General features: G+C 37.6%; 1 long non-coding RNA gene across 1 annotated transcript; it reads left to right on the top strand.

Moving 5' to 3' along the window:
- Positions 1–307: 307 nt before the first annotated feature.
- LOC136286000 (uncharacterized) lies at positions 308–17,899 on the top strand. Its single transcript, XR_010719667.1, has 3 exons — positions 308–510; positions 13,494–13,603; positions 16,941–17,899. It is a non-coding gene; the product is annotated as an uncharacterized lncRNA (long non-coding RNA).
- The last annotated feature ends 1,613 nt before the right edge of the window (positions 17,900–19,512 follow it).

Below are 19,512 nucleotides of genomic sequence, written 5' to 3'. Positions count from 1 at the left end.
CATCCCCAGGACAGCAGGACTCTATCATAAGTTAGGGTAACTTCAGAGGACAGATGCCAACATCCTAAACATCCGCTCCTTCCTCTTCCACCTGCTTTATATGCTGAGCATGTTGTCATATGGTATGGGATATTCATTTGGTCATTTGGGTCAGCTGTACTTGTGGGAAGACAGATAGTGATAGTGCTAAAGGCAATCCTGCCTCTGATATATTGCAGCTGTGTAATTACCAAGGAGTGGGAACAGCCTTGCCCTCACAGCTGGGTGTGATAAAAGGGGGAGTTAGTTAGTAGAGAGTTAGTTGGAGTCTGTTGGCTGTGCCGTGAGAAGGAAGGGACAGGAGGTTGTGTGAGGGACAGATAAGGTAAACCACTGTATGAGGGGCATACAGAGTTAGGTGGCTATGCTAGGGACTGGAAGCAGTGAGCTGGGACTCCAGAAGGAAGAGAGAAGAAGGAGAGAAAGATCCAGAGCTGTGTGGAGCTGCCCATGGGAGGCTACTTAGAAAAGGTATGGAAGACTTCTAGATAACAAGGTGCTGATACTTGAAGCCTTCTGAAGTTTTATCGAAGCATTCTGAGTGTCGTGGCCATCTCAACTTAGACAGTACTGGCTGTGTCTTCTCCCAAATTTTTGTGCAATGTGTGTCAACTGGCTGGGGGGGGTGGTGTGAGAGTCAGAAAAATTGTGGAAGCACGACTTAGCCGTAACTAAAGAATCTCTGTGTTATCCACACCATTTTCAGCACAAATTTAAAACATGGGACCATATAATCTGCTACCAAGAAAATTAACTCTATCCAACCTAAAACCAACAAAACCACTATTCAAGTATCTCTAAACATGAAAAATTAGAAAACAGACACACATCTGCAATGTGTTGGTTACCTTAACAGGTTAATTTCTCTTTGAGTAAATGTCATCCAATTTTTCTATTTACAGCTTTTTGTTTTCAGTATTTGTACCCTTCCAATATTTCAAATTGTTATTCTCATTAGCAGTTTCCTGTGACTAATATGTAATAGGCAGGCTTTTTATTCTTTAATATCTCATTAGTTCTTCCAAACTGTTAATTTGCCTTGAGTTTCTAAACATTTACAGTTTGTCACGCTACTCTTCATTATAATGTGTCACAGTCTTTTCAGTGTTCTAAAACCCAATTTCTAAGACCAAAGAGGAAGGTGTCGCTGAGTTTATTTTCCAACATCATATTTTCGCATTTCAATGTTTTGTGTTTTTTTTTTTATTTTATTGTTATCATACCTTCAAGTTCACATGAGGTTTTCTCTTCTTTTCACCCCTAGTTTATATTGCCCAAAAAATTTCCTCCATCCCTCAAATTGTCTTTGAGAATTTTTATTCCCCAGATGTACAGCTTGCATATTTCCCGAGACTAAATATCATTTTATTTCCAGCCAATAATTCAAACTTCTTTTGGTCTTGCTAGCATATTTCTTTATCCACAATGGTATTTGGAATACATTCCAATTTCATATTATCTGAAAATTTAATTAATGTGGTATTTGTTCATCCATCCAAAACAGAAATAAATTTGTTAAATAAAACTAGGTCTAACCCAAATCCTGGCTACACCTCTTTGGCCACTGAAATTTAACATAACTTTGTTGGTTGACCTTCAGCAGTTTTCCATCAGTGTGATGGGGCCTGTTTTTGTAAATAACTTTGGGGTTTTGTCATTAAAAGTATTCAGTGCAAGATAATATAGAAATATTAATTTTTCAGCCACATTTTATTTCCCACAGTGAACATTGCAGACCAATGTTAAGTGTCTTTTTTAGAAAGCTGAAGCCCTGAAATAGTAGAGGTTATTTGAGACCTCTGTGTATTACTAGCAGATACTTTGCAGGAAGCCACCCTGAGACTGGACAGGATACCACATAATGCCAAAAGCGACACTAACAAACAATATTTAAAGCCAAATCACCCCTTTATTTTCCATCCTTAGTCAGTGGAACCCAATAAGCAGGATGAAAATATTCTTGGCTTATAAGCATATATGTCTACTGTGTTGTCTTCCAGAAGAGTCCATTTTTTCCTCTTTGACTAATGAAAATTTATAAATGAGCTACTTACCCAAAGGATACTTTTCTGGTGACCCAATTGTTCTTCAGATCTGGGCACTGGAGAGAGGTTTCCCATTGGTTTTCTCTTTTCCTTTCTTTCTCTGCTGTATGTTTGGTAGCTTTAAATTCATGTATGCCATCAATTAAAGTCACTAAAAAGGAAGTTGTCTTAATTTAAGATTATTCCATCTTCTTGCAAGAGCTGTACCATCACATATAAAAGCAACCACACAAATGAAAAAGGGAGATGAAGCTGGTATGTCTGAATAGGCTTAAAACAAAACTGGGTAGTTGCTGATGGCTATCTCAGGATCAGTCATCACAAAAGATTTCAGGTTTTTCAGTCTGCGTGAATTTGAATTAGATTAGCTATCTTTTGGAATGTAACTACTGAAAAAACAGATGGTGATCAACAAAACCTTTTGTATTATTGAATCTGATTTTAAAAAAAAGGTATCATTTCCTTCTTTCTTTCCCCCAGTTTTATATTCATCAAATTTCCTTTTTGTAAAGTATCTGTACATTCTTTTTTTACTTACAGCATATAGGTGTTTAAAAATTAATCACAAAAAAATTAATTACCATGAATAAATCTCATAAATCACAAATCATATAAAGATTTTACTTTTTAGATAACAAATTCTCAAAGCTCCTGAGAATAAGCTAAATATAGTCTATAGCAATAGTCAAAGCTTTCTACTTGTTTGCTGTGCTTAGTTCTATAGTGTTACTTATATTCCTGCATCATTTATGTGGTGTGAAACTGCTGGATAAACAAGCATAAATAAATATGAATATATATCTCCAGAAAAGATGCTTACCAACACATAGTGAGAGGACACTTGAAAAGGAAGACAAGGCATCTCAAGTACATGTTTTAAAGGTCCATTGCAATATCCACTTCATTGCCTGAAAGTGAAGTAACGTTTATGAAATTATTAGTCTATTTTAAACAAAGAAATTCCTAAGAAAGTATTGGAAGCCAATGATATCATTCCAGTTTCCAAGGAGAAGAAGCTAGCTAGTTAACTGGTTATTTGGATTACTTTCAAAATAAATTTTTCGAATGTTTTACATAGTTCTTCTCAATACAATGTATCCTAAAAATAATATTTAAAATGTTAAAAATCATATTAAAAGTTATTGTAGGCATAATTATATACCCTTTTCTTCCCATCTGTGGAAAATAAATACACCAAATTAAAAAAAAAAATAATGCCAATATAAAACAGAGAATTGCCCTTTCAGGAGGTGTGCTGTAAGTTGTGTAAACCTTTGTAGCAGACATCTCGTCATGGTGTGCATTTTAAGCATGGGATAAGAGCAAAATGCTTGAATACCAATATCAACAGCTTAGTCGATCAACTGGTGGTGTAAAGGTTTCCCTGAGCCTCTCTGACCAGAATAGGAAGAGTAAACATTTGGCTCAGCCCAACAGAGATGACAAAAACTAGACAACTAGCAAAAGTATTTCCAAGACACCAATGGCCTTGAGCTGGCATCAATCCATGTACTCCTTTCTGGTGATCTGGGACACGAATATAGTGATGATGAGCATTTTATAAATACAAAGAAGGGGAATCACATTGGAAATGTCATTGAATGGTGCATTGCACTCACTTTGTTTTGCTAAGTGCCACTTAACATTGTCTTATGTTTTCAGGAATTTTGAATAACTTTTATACAAACATTGTATAATTGGAAAAACTTGTAATCTTGTGAAACATCATTAATCTTCAAATAAGTAAAATCATATTAAATATTTCACCCTCCATACGTGGAAAGTCTCAGAGAACCTGGTCAGAAATTATCATATTTTGACATATGGTCAAGAACTGAAATTCTTCAGCCTCAATCCTATCCTGCCTCAATGAGGAGCTCCCTAGGCTGGCCCACTGGGCCTTGATGGCTGACCATCAGTAACTGCAGCTACACTATTGCACACGCACAGGTAAAGCAGGATATGACTCTTAGGAACTGGCTGCTTTGAAAATGCACAGATAACATACACTGATAACATGCAAGAATAAGCGGTGTGATGCTAATTTCAGTCAAGTTTTGCAAGACTGACGTTCTTCAGAAATCTTCTAAATTATCTAATTAGATGTATGTCTAATTCCCTTATAATTTCTTATATGTATAGATACTCATCTGCAAGAGATGTTTCCAGAAAATATCCTTTCTTCACAGAAAACTGAGGCTGGGCTTATACAAAATTTGATTTGAAGAAACACTCTCAGTTGTTTTTATCTGGAGCCTTTGAGGGTCATAAGAGGAACACACCTGTCTTATGGCCCTGTTCCCTCCCTACTGCAACTCTTGTTCTCCTGGTGGAATCAGGTGTTGACCTGGGGAGCACAGTTGGCTGTGTGTATGGAACAGCCTGACAAACCTTGGGCACAAGTGGGAGCAATAGACCTTTGTATGAAGAGCTGGGGCAGGAGCGCTTGCCATCCTAACCTTCAGGGCCCCAGGGGAGAGTTGTCAGTGAGGGAGGGAAGAGAAACACATTCCCAGAGTCCTGAGTAGGGTCCTGTGACAAGAGGGCTACACTTGCCATCGGCATCCTGCTCTTTCTGGCCTGAGGCTTGAAGCACTGGTGAACTGTGGTCACACCCTGTGGCCCAGCAGCTGTGGGAATGACTGACAGGGACAACCTTTAGGCTTAGATGGAGTGTGGAAGGGTTATTTTGGCACCAGAACAAGGTGTGGAGACTCAGAAGAGTGCACAGTGGAAGTAGGTTTTGATGGGCTAAGAGCCAAGCTCTCACCCAGCTGCTCACTGATCCCCTCTTCTTTAGCGGTGGGAAATAGCTCATGGGCTGAAATAAAACAGAGATTGCTTACCAATTACTGACACAGGCAAAACAGACCTGAGAAAAATTAATTTGTGTCACTGCTAACTAAAATAGATTAGGATAGCAAGAAATAAAGTCAACTATGAAAACAAGATCAGCCTTTCCTTGTTTCCAAATTGGTGGAAGTGTAAGCTTAGTGTTAAAGTGGTAGATATTCCTAATGTATCAACATGTGGAAGTGTGGTTACCAATTTCTTCTGTATTATTATTGTTACTTTGTGTTACTTAGATAATTATAATTTGGATTTGCAAAACATTAACAGGTCTAGTATTCAAAGTTTTAGCTTTCAACATATGGTGTGTTCCCTTTTGCTTGTAAAATGATTCTGATTTTACCACTCAGATCTCCTCCTGCAGTAATTGAACCATTGCCACAGAGCATTAGCAAGATTTGGTGGTAGACATCCTTCTTTAAACAAGTTCCTGTATGAAGAAAGCCAGATGTGTAGACCTAACTCAAGCCCACACTCATGTCAACATGTAGTTATCTTGAGCTAACATGACAACACAGATGAAGCCTCTCCCTTTCTGTCAGGAACATTTGTTTACCCAGTATCTGATAAGACAGAAGTAGTACATTGCTAGCCCTCCTTCTGACATTTCACTTAACAGGCTGTTTTATTTAAGAGTAAGTAATAATTACATTTGTTTCCTGAAGTAGTTTTCCCAATCTTTATTTTATCTTCTTCCTCTAAATTCCTCACAGTGAAAAATGTCCCTGGCCATGGCAGCAGGATTAGCCATGGCTGTGTTTAAAGGTCTCTTTCTACCCAAACCTTTCTGTAACTTTATGATTCTAGGAACTGATCAGGAAACAGAGCAAAGACAGCTGACCCCAAATGACCAAATGAATTATCTGTATCATACGCCAGCATGCTCAGTAAAAAAAGGTGGAGCGGGAAGAAGGAAAGAGTAGGGGAGAGTTATATTTGTCTTTCCAAGTAACTTTTACACATGATGGAGTCCTGGAAGTGACAAAGCTGTGAATCAATCATTTTTGTTGCATCGCTTGCATATACTGCTTTTGCTATAAAACCATCTTTACCACAACCCACCTTTTTGTACTTTTACCTTAGCGTTACCTCCCAGGTTCCACTGCAGAGGAGTGAGTGAGTAGCTGTCCAAGGCTTGGTTTCCTGCCAAGGCTAGTCCACAAGAACTGGAAGCTGTGGAGTATTGCATTTTATCTTTTCTTATTAGACCTGAACATGCCTTTTCAAATTCTAATCATAACTTCTGTTTAACTGTAATACTGACTAGTGTTTGCTCATGAACACTGGGCAGTCCACTTTTTATGGTTAGTTAGACTCATAAGCAGTATCTTCTCGGAAGAATTCCAAACTAAACCAAGTGAGGCCTGCTGTAAGAAAGTAGGAAATACTCGTTGTAACTTTCTTCACATACTGGGATGACTGCAGATGAATTATCCAGAAAATGGACCCAACTAACTTGTCTGATCTTCCCAAGTTTATGTTTCCTTATTTTAAGGGAAGCTGTTAAAAATTGATTTTGCCAGTTTAATCTCTTAAAAGAATGAACAAAAGAAACATATTTTCTAGAGTCAACCCATGAGTAATTCCTTTCTAAAGAGCCAGACACACCTTGCCACATTTACTTTGCTGTTAAATAAGTTTTAGTTCTACTTCCTCATTTTTTTCCTGTGGTGAACACAATTATGCAAAAATCTCTCATAGACTAACTGTAGCAATTGTTGTAGTGTTTGAATCTGCAAGGTTTCAGACATCTTACTGGCAGATTATGTTGAACAACAGGAATTAAATGACAAAGTTAAAAATCTCATAGGCAGGTACACTGTAGTCATACATAGAATGCTAATATTTAAACTATGAGACAAAACATAGTATTGAATATTTCTTATCTTTCATGTTACCTAGTTCATAGACTTCTATAAATGCTGTTAAGGATATAATTCAGGCACATGTTGTTTTTATTTGTACTCTGTCCCTTTAATCAGTCTGGAAATTTTGATACTGATTTAAGGCTTCATCAGACAAGATTTTTTGTTCTGATTCTAATCTGCCCTATTTCCTTTTGTCTTTGTTTTAGGGAAGTCACTTTCATCTCCTGCTATGGCTCCTTCCAATCTTTTGACAACATTTCTATCCATTGTAGAGAGAAACAGAATTCCAATGAGCTGGTTTGTCAGAAGAAAAAAATACGAAATTAGCCTGAAAATGACATGAACTCTAGAATCCAGCTTCAGGGTTATGTTCTCTAGTTATCCTTCATATTGATCATATTTGAAAATAGAGGTTTACGTATGTTGGTATTATGATTTCTTATAGCATTATTTGGAAATAGAAATGCATAGTTTTTGATCTACTCGCTAGATATCATTGGTAATTCAGATACAAACCCAGCTGACAAAACCAGAACATGTGTAAGATGCAGTATTAAATTCAGCATACAATAGATGATGTTTATCAGAAAATTTGGTGTATTCCCTGGCACAGATTTGATCCATTTCAAGTAGCACTTGTCCTAGTATTTCCTGGACGTAGTTTAGCTCTGAAGCTGTACTTGTCCAGTATGCAGTGCTTGGGTGCCTAGGGCACTTTGCTAACATAGAAACAGGCTGGATCATGGAGTTGCCTTCAGTGCCCAGGGACAGTTCAGAGCAATTTTAGTGCCCACTTAGAACTACTAAGATTGATAAACCTTTATGATCTTGCTTAATTTTTTTCTTATTTCTGAGGATCTTCAAACTGAGATCAAAGAATTGTACTTAAAAATCAATATGTACACAAGATTAAGAAAAATATTTTAAGTCCTGATAACCTGCCAGATAATATTTACTCTTCATATGAACTAAAATGAATGTATTTACTCACAGGCACAGAATTTTCTTATGTCAAATATGGAAAAAAGGAAAAGTCATTTGCTTGCGTATTTGAATGATCAAGAGTCAATCAATCAACTTCCTTTGCTGTGGTCACAAATTTTTCTGTTCAAGCATATGAATTTAATTGTGTGCATGTCCAGTTATGATTTTAATTTCATCCTCATTTTTCAAGCCTATTTTTCTATTATCAAGAGAGAGATATTTGGAATTCATTACTTTCCTCTAGAAGGTAGTCCAGAGTGAATATACAAAACAGATGAATATTATCTGCTGCCAAAAGCCTTGAACCTTTAGATTTCATATCTTAGAAGTACCTTTTTTTATGTCTACACACCTTCTATTTCTGTGTGTTCTTTATAAGTACAAACATTGACATTTTCCTTAATACAGTCACCATACACCAATTTTGTAAAAAAAATTTGAAGTACATTTTGGTGAGATGATTAAATACAGGTTAAAGAAATCAAACACATTTGAGTGACTTGCTTGAAGTCACCAAAGTAGTCAGCAGGAAGACTGGTCTTCTGATCTAACTGAAAGAGTTTGTTCTCTCTGTAATGAGCAAAACTGAATATTAGATCTCACTGCAGATAAACAGAAAGCAGAGATCACTTTCAAAACTTCAAAATCTCTTCTTTTTCTTCTCTGAAATATGCCTGGAATATCATTCTTCATTTTATATACCACTGAGCTATTTCAAATTTTCTTATTCAATGGAGCATAGCTTTCATCACTTTCCCCCCTTTCATCACTATCATCAGCTTTTTCTCTGACTTTTAGGTAATGCTTTTCAAAAAGAACTTGCAAAACGAATACTTATTTCATGATCTTTTGATGCTGAAAGCTTAACTGTTCTTGGAAGCTCACTTATCTAACATTGTGTATTGCCATTGTTTGAAGTACCACCTGGACAGCCACATAGAACTTGTGCCTATAAATTTACACCTACCTCTAATATTGTAAGAAGGTAGACAAGTTTCAGTCAGTCATCTCTCTTTCTGCTTTTTTTTTAGAGAAGAGGTTGAAATAAAGCCAGTTTGCTGTTCAGTTATTCATCATATAATCAGTAATATGCTTCTTGCTTTGGGCTATGCATTAGCCCACTAGCAATAATAACTTGTACAGATGGTGTATGCGCTTATGTGCATGTTTTGCATATAGCTGTATGTGCTTGGGCCTTGTAATAGCATAATAAAAATAATAAATATTTAAAGGTGAGTGAGTGAGAACCTTTGTCTGAGGATTTTAATACTGGAGGAAGTAAAGAATCCCATGGAAGATTTAAATAGACAGCAGTTACAGGACAAAGCTGATAGTGCCTTGTAAATTATGTGTTAAGTTTTAATAAAAGTGTATGTTCAGTGTCTTTTTTTTTTTTTTTTTCATTGTCAAGAAGGGAGGGGATTGTCCCACTTTGCCCTGCACTGGTGCAGCCTCTTTGTCAAGTGCTGTATGCAGTTTTGGTCAACATGATATAAGAAAGATATTAAACTATTAAGGAGAGCTCCAAGGAAGGCAACAAAGATGGTGAAGGGCCTGAAGAGGAAGCTGTATTAGGAGCAGCTGAGGTCACTTGGTCTATTCGGCCTGGAGAAGAAGAGACTGAGGGGCTACCTCACGGCAGTTACAACTTCCTCATGAGGGTAAGGGGAGGGCCAGACACTGATCTCATCTCTGTGGTGACCAGCGACAGGACACAAGAAAATGGTCTGAAGTTGTGTCAAGGGAGGTTTAGTGCAGCGGTGCATGTCCTGCAAAGCTTGGCTAGCCCAGACACGCCCTCACAGTATCTACAGTGCGTGGGATCTTGGCTGCTGACCTGCTCTGCCGTGTTGTGAAGGTAGAGGAGGAAAGACGGGACTCTCAAAGGCTTAACTAGAACTTAGGTTTATTGGGCAGGAAGGAGGGAGCCCACACCCTAAGACCAGTGCCTCAGAGAGACCCTGAATCTCAAGAGGGGAGAGGGTTTTATACAGTGGGTGGAACTCAGGGTGGGTAGACATACAACCAATGGGGTGTAACTGGGGAGTGTCTGCTGACATAATGTGCATTGACATCAATCAAGGAACAGGAGGTGGGAGGGGAAAGCTTGCAATCCAGCCAGTCACCAGAGATCTCCCTTTGAAGCATCTGGACCTGGGGGACAGGCCCTGGAGTGACTGACAGGGTAGGAGGGCTTCCTAACATGTGATGGACAGGTAACCAAGGCAGGAAAGCCAAACCAATCAGGGGTTTTATCTGGGGAAGGTTGAGGGAGAAGCTTACAACTTGTAACAAAAGGGTAACTAAAAATAGAACTGCACTGAACCGGGGTACAAAGAACAACTGTCTTACAATAAAACTCATTATGAAAGTCACAACACCACAGTTTAGGGTGGGTATTAGGAAAAAGCTCTTCACCCAGAGAGTTTGGACACTGGAACAGGCTCCTCAGGGATGTGGTCACAGCACCAAGCCTGGCAGAGCTCAAGAAGTGTTTGGACAATATTCTCAGGCACATGGTGTGACTCTCGGGGATGGTGGTGTGCAGGGCTAGGAGTTGGATTCGATGATCCTTAGGTGTTCCTCCCAACTCAGCACATTCCGTGATTCTGTGAGATTAGAATCACATACAATTAGGATCCAATGTACAACTGGACAACTCAATGGAATAAGTTTTTAAAAACACTGTTGTCTGAATTGGTTTAGGAGTTGCCTATTATTCTCCACCAATGACTTTTTAAATATTAGGCAGTTAACCTTTTACTATATTGGTAGCTGTTGTTACTTATGAAGGATTTCCAGTGTTTTTTTCTTGTTCTGGGACCATTTTTTTCAGTATTTTTTTTCTACTAGAATTGTGTTTCACAGATGTATCAGTTTAAATCTTGATGCACAATGAACAGAAGAATCCTGAAAGTATTATTTCATTCTTTCTTTCCACTCTTTGCAAATGTTTAGGGCCTATAACACAACAGTGTTTTCAGATAAGGGTGTTAATAAATGTGAAATCCATAAATGCAATAACCACACAGGCAGAATTATATTAATCTGGCTTGAATTTCCATATCTAGAATATATGCATGGAAATAATCCAAAAATACAGAAAATATAGGTGTCTAATGTAGGTTTCTACCTAAATGTCATGTTATCTCTTAACTGTCAGATGCGATCTAGTGTGGGATTCAGTTGTCTAAACATATGTACCTAATGTTACTTAAGATATTCTATGGAATCCAGGGAGTCTACTTAGGATTGGAAAATATGTTGCAAAGTTTATAATAGTTGCATACATTTCTGGACATAATGCCTAATTTCATTGTTTCCCCTATGTGGGAAGCTAGTGGCATGAGATATTTTGCTGGAGGTCTTGGCTGGTCTTCAGTTGTTGCTCAAAAACATAGATCTGCCATTGGTGTTCAAACTGTGTACAAGGGTAATAGATCTACTAGAGGACCAAAAGAAGATTAGTTCCCGAGTTGGTAGCTGGACATCCGAAGAAATCCCAAATGGCACAAGATACTTGACCTTGATTTTTTAGACACTTAAATCTATAAGTCTTGAATCTGGAGCCGAATGATAGTTCAGAAAGTGTGGATGCCACCAGTCAGCTTTAGAGGGTCTGGCCAGAAAAACAGTTGACATGAATCACTCTGGTACAACTGTCCAGGGAGTCAAGAGTTAGATTAAGTAGCAATGCAGGTGTCATCTGATATTCTCCATTCATTATGCAAGAAGTCTACAGGATTAACTCAGCTGTATAAATGAGAAGCATAATTGTCCACATTTGACTTCATGAATACAGCTCAGAACAGTTTATATGGGACTATTCATTCCATTCAGATGACAGTCCTGAAACTTCTATTTATTCCTTCCAGCATGTAATTTCCTATGCACCCTTGTAAGTTTAAACAATCACTTGAAAGATCAGATGTCGACTACTTTGATCCATTTCAACATTTATAAAAGGTGATGTTTAACATGGCTTGCTGATAAAACAAACCCCATCATTTTTGTGAGAAACACTTGCTGTATCAACCTCTGGAACAGTAGTATTCCTGAATGGAGGTGACTTTAAAAGGCCAGTTTTAAACACATAGATGTATTCATCCCTAAATTATATATAGCTGATGGAATGTATTCTGTACACATAACTCAGTAGTAAGAAAACCTACTTCCAACAGCTAAGTGTGCTACTCCAAACAAATTCAGAAATCACCTCTGTTCCATAACAAAAAATCATGACTAAAAAATGCAAAGAAAATAGAAGTTGCAGCAACATTACTGTTAAAATGGAAAAAGTAATTTGGCAATCTACACTTCAGAAATGGAGAAACTATCGAAAAACAAGTTTTGAATGTTACATCCTATTTTAAGCTGTTGATTTTTATTCTTCAAATACAACTTATGAAATATTAGGTAGCAAAATATAATAGAAAATTTTTGCACATTCATAGTTGCATTTTTAAGTTGTAATTCTTACCTCAAGTAACTGTCTCAAATGACACTAAGTAAGAAAAATAAAGAAGCAATATTTTATCGGAATGTATTCTTTTTGTTCCACGTAAGTGCTTTTCTATTGCCAGTTACCTTATCTACCTAATATTCAAAATGGTGTTTATCCTTCCAGTTTAATTGCATATATTTCTGATTTCTGTAAAATGTTAAAGACATGAAATAATCAGTAATTGCTTGAAACTCATTTCTGCCTTCTTATTTACATTATTCCTATTTTGACAGATTCTCAGGCATGGCAGGTTCACCAGAATGACTGTGTCTGTGTTGTGTGGTAGTTCTGAGTGTTGATGCCCAAGTGTTTTTAGCAGAGAGCCTTCAGCAGTGGCCTCTGTGAGGAATGGCTGAGGCTGCCAGACACAGAGGGTTACAGCTGGCCCCAGCCAACCCACCTCAGGGCACAGCTGTGCCAAATTATGATGGTGGCACTGCCAGGAAACTAGAATTAAGAATGGGCAAAATGCTGCACAGGCAGTGAGGAATGAGTGAGGAAAAAGCAAAAGCATGAGGAAAAATCCTGCAGAAACTAAAGTGAAGTCATGAGAGGAAGTGCTGTAGGTGCTGAAGATGCCCCTCGAGAAGACAACACTAGAGCAGATATCTACACTGCAGTCTGTATCAGACTCTGTAATGCAAGAATTGGATACCCTTCTGATGTAATGGCAGCCCATGGAAGGAGCCATGTTGGTGAAGGGAAAATGAGGTGAAAGAAATGTCAGTGAGAAGTTGTTATGGACTGAAAATAACTCCCACGGTTCATCTGCATGTTTCTGGGTACATAGCCACAACATAATGGACACTTAACTTTTAAATTAAGAATATTGAGACAGACAGTGATACAGAGTTATTGAAATGCACCGACACATCATAAGAATTCTACTGAAATCTGAGTAGATAAGAGAATATAGAGTTTGGAGGAAAAAAATTATAACCGTTTGTGTGTTCAGCTCTGGTTCTAGTTCTAGATAACAATACAAAAAACACAGAAAATAAATATTTCAGGAATAAATGATGATGAGCCATTATTATCCAAATAAATATTCTGGATATTCTCTTGAAGACAAATGTTTGTTTTATTAATGTACCTGATAACAGAAGGCAAAGATTCAACATACCTTCCTAACTTCATGGCAGAGGTTCAAAATGTCATCTTCTACAGAATGTTTATATTAAAATTGTTTTCATTTAAACACAGATATCACTGAACATTGGAGGACAACTTTGTATCTTTTTTTGCGGTCATTTGTTAAATCTCCAGCTACATGAATGAATTGTCTCCTGTTTCTTGTGTGGTACTTCCAGAAGGTGAGTAACTCTAACAGCTGAGGTTGGCTGACACTCTCTGTAAGACAATCAAACACAATTCACTTTTAAATATACCTTTTTTGTTTGGGGCTTCTAAGTGGGAGAAGTGACAATCAGAAAAAAGTGAATGTGAGAGAGGTTTAAGAAAGTGTTATTCTTTCCTGTATTAATTAGTATTCGGAACAGGTTTTTGTTTCTTTTAGTTTGGTTTTGGTTTTTTGTTTTGTTTTGGGGGGGGGTTGGTTTGTTTTTTTGTTTTGGTTTGGGTTTTTGTTTGTTTTGTTTTGTTTTTTGTTTTATTTGTTTGAAAAAAACAAGCAAAAAGAAGTAAAGGCTGCCTTTTTTTTTTTTTTTTTTTTTTTGTTCCCCAAAAGGCTTTTGGTAAGCATCATGTTATATTGAGATCAGAAATAAGCCTCAAAATATGCTCAAAACCCTCCCCTATTTATACTAATGTTTTGTATCTTGAAAGCTATTCTTCATATATGATCACTATAAAATTACCCCATATTATCAGATAAAAACCCTAGCAATTACTTCTGGAATGTGATTTGGTTGTGGGAGATGAGTAGGATTTCTACTCTCACTTTCTCCAAATTTTTCAGCCTCTAAGAGGGCACAGAAAAAACAAAATAAAAGTTTCTCTGAATGATTAAATTTCTGCCTGCTTCTGAATCAGAAGCATGAGGGGGAAACAGGGAGGCTGTTTCATTCAGATTTCAAGTAGAATAATATGCAATGCTAAATATAATTCTGTAATAATTAAAAAAATTAATTTTAAAAAAATGGAGAGTTTGCCTTTTGTTATTCTCTGGACAAATTACCGAGCAATTCCATATGAGAAAAATGTAGACCATTCTTTGGGTATGCATTTATCTAAAGGATTTCCTCAGAATCAATAATTCTACCACAGGGCCAAGAATGGCTATTACTCATTGTATCAAATTTCAGTGAGTGAGTTGGTGTGTATAAAAGCAAAACAAACCAAACAAAAAAAGATGCTACACAAGGAATAGACTCTGTCCCTCCAGCATTCATTCAGTGCACTAATAAAGTGTTAACACAAAGCTGCCTATTGCTGCTCACAATTGCCTTACTTACTACAGCTGGTGTTTGTAGTGATTGGAAAGATCCAACCCTGCAAGCAACCACTGTAGAGGAGCTAAATGATTTCAAATAAAGGTATGTTTATTCTTTGGAAGGAATAGTTTTAAACCTCAAGGAAGGGGAAAAAAAAAAAGTTACATTGCTAATCTTGCCAAAGAAACATTAGAAACTGTGACAACACAAATGAAAATCCATTTTAGACTGTTGAAGCAGCATAGCTCTAAGTGCTATCAGTACCCAGTCTCTTTTTGTGTTGAAATTGCAAAGTGAATGAATACAACTCAGAAAGAAATGGCTGAGGAACCTGGATGTCAGCACTGAATGTTCAATTATTTCCTCGATTCCTCTGTAGATTTTTAATGTGATGCTGAACAAATTATTTCAATATAACTCTTCACAGGTGATCATTAACTGTGCATTTCTCATTCCCTGGTGCCTAAACTGAAAATCAGGGTTCCCACAAGCAAAACCACTAAGCATTTGAAATGCACTTTGAATGAGAAGTGTAATTGGAAAATATTGCAGTGTTAGAGTGCTAAGGCTCAGAAACAAACAAACAGAAAATATCAAAAAAAAAAAAAACTCCATAGTAAATCAGGGGCTAGGCTATCAAGTTTTTTCTTCATCACTCTATTTCAATGTTTTCTCTATAGCATGAAGATTTCTCTTTGTATAATTGCGGTGGGTTGACTACTAGGTGCCAACAAAGCCTTTCTATAATTTCTCTTCCTCAACTGGGTAAGGGGCAGAAAATCTGCCAAAAAGCTTGTGGCTCAAGATAATGACTGAGAGATTGTTAACAAATTACAGTCATGGGCAACATAGACTCAGCTAGGGGAAATTAATTTAATATTTCACCATCAAATAAAAGTAGGATAATATGAAATAAGAACAAACCATAAAAGCTGCACATTTCCCCCTTCCTGTCTTCCTGAGTTCAACTTTTGTGGTAAATTGTCAGAGATTTTCTATAGAGGGTCTCTAAGCTGGTGAATAATTTGAAGAATCGGTGAAGGCTGGTTGAAAAGAGAATGAGTTGGTCCCCTGGCTTGAGCAAGGTCCTAACAATTGAACAATATGTGATGTGAAGTGGAGGCTCAAAGAAAAGCACCCGCACATCTTTACCAGCCTTTGGCCTTATTCTTCTTTCACCCTGAAAAGCAAGCCTTGTTATAAACCTGATCATTTAAGGAGTTAAAGGTGCATGAAAAGACTGTCTGACAAAGGTCAGACAGTTTTTACTGCCACCTTTGTTGTAGGAGGACCGAAGAGTTTGTTCTACCTCTTCAATCAACAATAAATTCTGACTGAAAGAAACTGAGATCCTCATTAAGTTCTATTTGCATATTAACTTCCACATCCCTCATATGAAGGGAAAAGACAACATGCCTTTTATGTAAGACCACAATCCCCAAAACTCCGTCTATAACATGGGATTATTTCACCCCTTTGGGAAGGGACAAAAATTATAATATAGAAGAGGGTTTGGGGCAAAAAGAGAGAAAGGGAAAAACTTCTGATTGCTTAGGATCAGTCAACAGACATTTTGTCTCCTCCTCCCCTGAAGGTGAACTTTGTGCTTCCAACTGCATTGGAGAAGACTTGGTAATCTGTCTATATATCTGTCTATCTATCAATTGCTTCATTATTAGATCTCTATTACTATATATTCTGTCATGACACATATTAACACTCTGTAGTTAGTGAATTTATCACCAGCAATCCTGAACGTGCCTTCCTGTTGCTTCCATAAACTGCTGTTTGTGAATATGGGTCGTGTAAATTCTTATTGAACACAGCCAGACCTGTAGTATAGAGCTGGTGAACTGCACTATTTCTGATCTGTGATTGTGCAATTTCTTATTGGACTCAACCAGGCTCGCAGTACTAAATTGTCTATAATCAGAAATTAAGGCACCCAGACCCTCTGATCTCTGAGGACCAGCTGTAACGCAGCAGGCTTTATTCTCTCACCAGTTTCTATAGTGTTAATGCAATAACTTGACTCCCAAATTCTCTACCTCTTCCCATCGCATGGGCATAAGGAATGGATGTTGTGAGCACTTAACCAAAGTCTCTCTCTTCCAGTCTTTTCTCCTCATTTGCTTTTTCTGCTCCAGCATGGGATCCCAGCCATGGAAGATAATCTTTCATTAATTTCTCCAACATGGGTCCTTCCAGCAGACTGTAGTTCTTCTCAAATGGCTCCTGTTTTTCTTATCCTTCACAGACTGCTCCAGCATGGGTCACCTGTGGATAGAGTTCCTACCAGACAACCTCCTCCAGCACTGACTTTCTTCATGGGCCACTCTTTCTGTCATGAATATTATTCAGCAGAGGCTCCCCACAGGGTCATATCTTCTTTAAGGACACATCCAGAAAGACACCACCTGGTACTCCATGATCTGCAGGTGGATCTCTGCTCCCCTGTGGACCTCCATGGGCTGCAGGGGTACAGCTGCCTCATGATCTTCATCACTGACTGCAGGAGAATCTCAGCTCCAGCACTTGGAGCAGCTCCTCCCTCCCCTTCTTCACTGACCTTGTGACTGCAGTTGTTGCTCTCACATATCCTTGCTCTTCTGTCCCAGCTGCTGCAGTGCAACAGTTTTCCCTCCTTCTTAAACACTTAATCAAAAAGGCACTGTGAATGAGTTTAATTCTGTCTAATAGATATATTTTAAAGACAAATTCCTTTTTTTTTGGTGAAGAACTTATCTCTAAGAAACACCACAGAAAAGCTTATATCCTTTTTTAAATCTATATTTTGAAGTAATCTTTATATACTAAAAAAAAATAAATATATATTTCCACATATAAAAAAAGGTGAAGGACGACTGTGGAATTGTTTCTATATGAGGTGATGCAATTAAATACGTTCCCATTTATATATATACATAAACAAAATGAACTATTTGTGGCTTAATTTTCCTTTGTTTTCTGTGTATTAGATGCATGTTTAAATACACGTTATAACTTTTTAGGAAAGCTCAGCCTTATTCCTTTCATCTGATGAAATTTTACTGCACCAATTATTATCTGCAAGAAAATTCTGTAAGTTTAGAAGTCCTATTATTTTTTTTTATTTACTTACAAGACCACTGCACTATACTACATCTCAAATGGACTGTCAAATCATGTACTTTGTTTGCTCCCTTTGTTCTTCTAATTAAAGCTTCAGTTAAGGAAGGCTAGCAGTCAGTTTGGCATTAGTTGCAGTTCAGTAATTTGTTCTTAATCTAAAGCTCCAGTTCTTGCTCTCTTACTCTTGTTTATTGGTGCTTTTCTTCTGTGGTGCCTTTCAAACAACAGATTTCTTTTGGATTAAAATTACATACAACATGAAAAATGAAGAATGATTCAGTCAGTGAATTACTCACACTCTATGCCACTAAGCATAAATTATGCTACTATGACCAAAGTTGGAAACAAAAAATTGTTATATTGCTCCAGAAGCAGAACTGACAAGGGTAGAATCACAGATTCAGAGAACCATAGAATATTTTGGGATAGAAGGAATCATTAAAGGTTGTCTAGTTCAAACACCCTGCTGTGAGGAGGCTCATTTTTGATTAGATCAGATTGCTCAGAATGCCATTCAGCCAGATCTATCACCACTCCAGGCAAACTGTCTCAGTATTTCCACACCCTCCCAGTAAAGAATGTCTTGCCTATATCTGAATCTCACCTTTTTCCAATAAAACAATACTCTCTTGTCCTATCACTAGAAGCCCCTCCCAGCTCTTGTAGGTCCCTTTTAAGTGCTGGAAAAGCACAATGAGATCTCCATGAAACCTTTCCTTTGGGCAAAATATCAATTCTCACAACTTATCTTCACAGGAGAGGTGTTTTAGCCACCTGATTATCTTCATGACCCTCCTCTGGACTCTCTCCAACAGGCCCTTGTCTTTTTCGTGCTGGGGAGCACAGATCTGGACACATCACTCTAGGTGGGGTCTCACCAGAGCAGAGTAGAGGGGCAGAATGACCTCCCTAGATCTGCTGGCCACGCTGCTCTAGAGGCAAGTGCTGTTGGCTCATGTCCAGCCTCTCATCCACCAGAATCCCTAGGTGCTTCTCAGAAGGGATGCTTTCAATCTGTTCATCCTCCAGCAGTTATTAATACCAAGGGGCATAACTTTTCACTTGGATATGTGACTCTCAAACCACAGCTGCAGTGATTTCCCACTCATTTCTACTTCATGATATGAAATACGTATCAGTAGCATTTGAAAGTCCATTCCATGCATTGTTTCTTTACACTCAGCAGTCCAACAACATGTTGAAGGGCTTATGTATCCCCAGTTCTATAATCTGAATTCCACAGAATGAAAATTACACACTATATCTAGTTTGTGAATTTACTGTGCTGAATCTTTGACTACACATGGAAAGTAAGTATGAAAATAATTGCTGTCCACAGTACTTGTTCATTGCCAACCAATTTCTAAGCCTTACCACTTTGTTGTGATGGTGGGAAAGAAAGTGTGGCTCAGCTACAGAATTCAGTTCTTTGTGTTTTCTTTCTATCTGGTTCAGCCCTGACCAATGCATTTCTGTGTAGTATTCTTGGAGTGTGAAGATCTATATTTAGAAGCTCTTGCTGCTTATATGGATACTAAGTTAGAGGGGAGGCAAAGTTTTTGCAAGATTTATGGTTTTGTTTGTTTGTTTGTTTGTTTGTTTGTTTTCGGGTTTTTCTGTTTGGTTTGTTTTTTTCATTGTTGGTTTGGGTTTTTTTTTTTTTGTTTTTTTTTTTTTGGTTTTTTTTTTTTTCTTCCCTAGGAGAGTGTTAATAAATG

The sequence above is a fragment of the Chamaea fasciata genome, unplaced genomic scaffold, assembly GCF_029207755.1.
Source record: "Chamaea fasciata isolate MVZ Bird 193981 ecotype frontalis unplaced genomic scaffold, bChaFas1.0.hap1 SCAF_2, whole genome shotgun sequence".
Classification (NCBI taxonomy): Eukaryota; Metazoa; Chordata; class Aves; order Passeriformes; family Sylviidae; genus Chamaea; species Chamaea fasciata.
The sequence above is the reverse complement of the archived record's forward strand: the minus strand, read 5'-3'. Positions and strand labels throughout refer to the sequence as shown.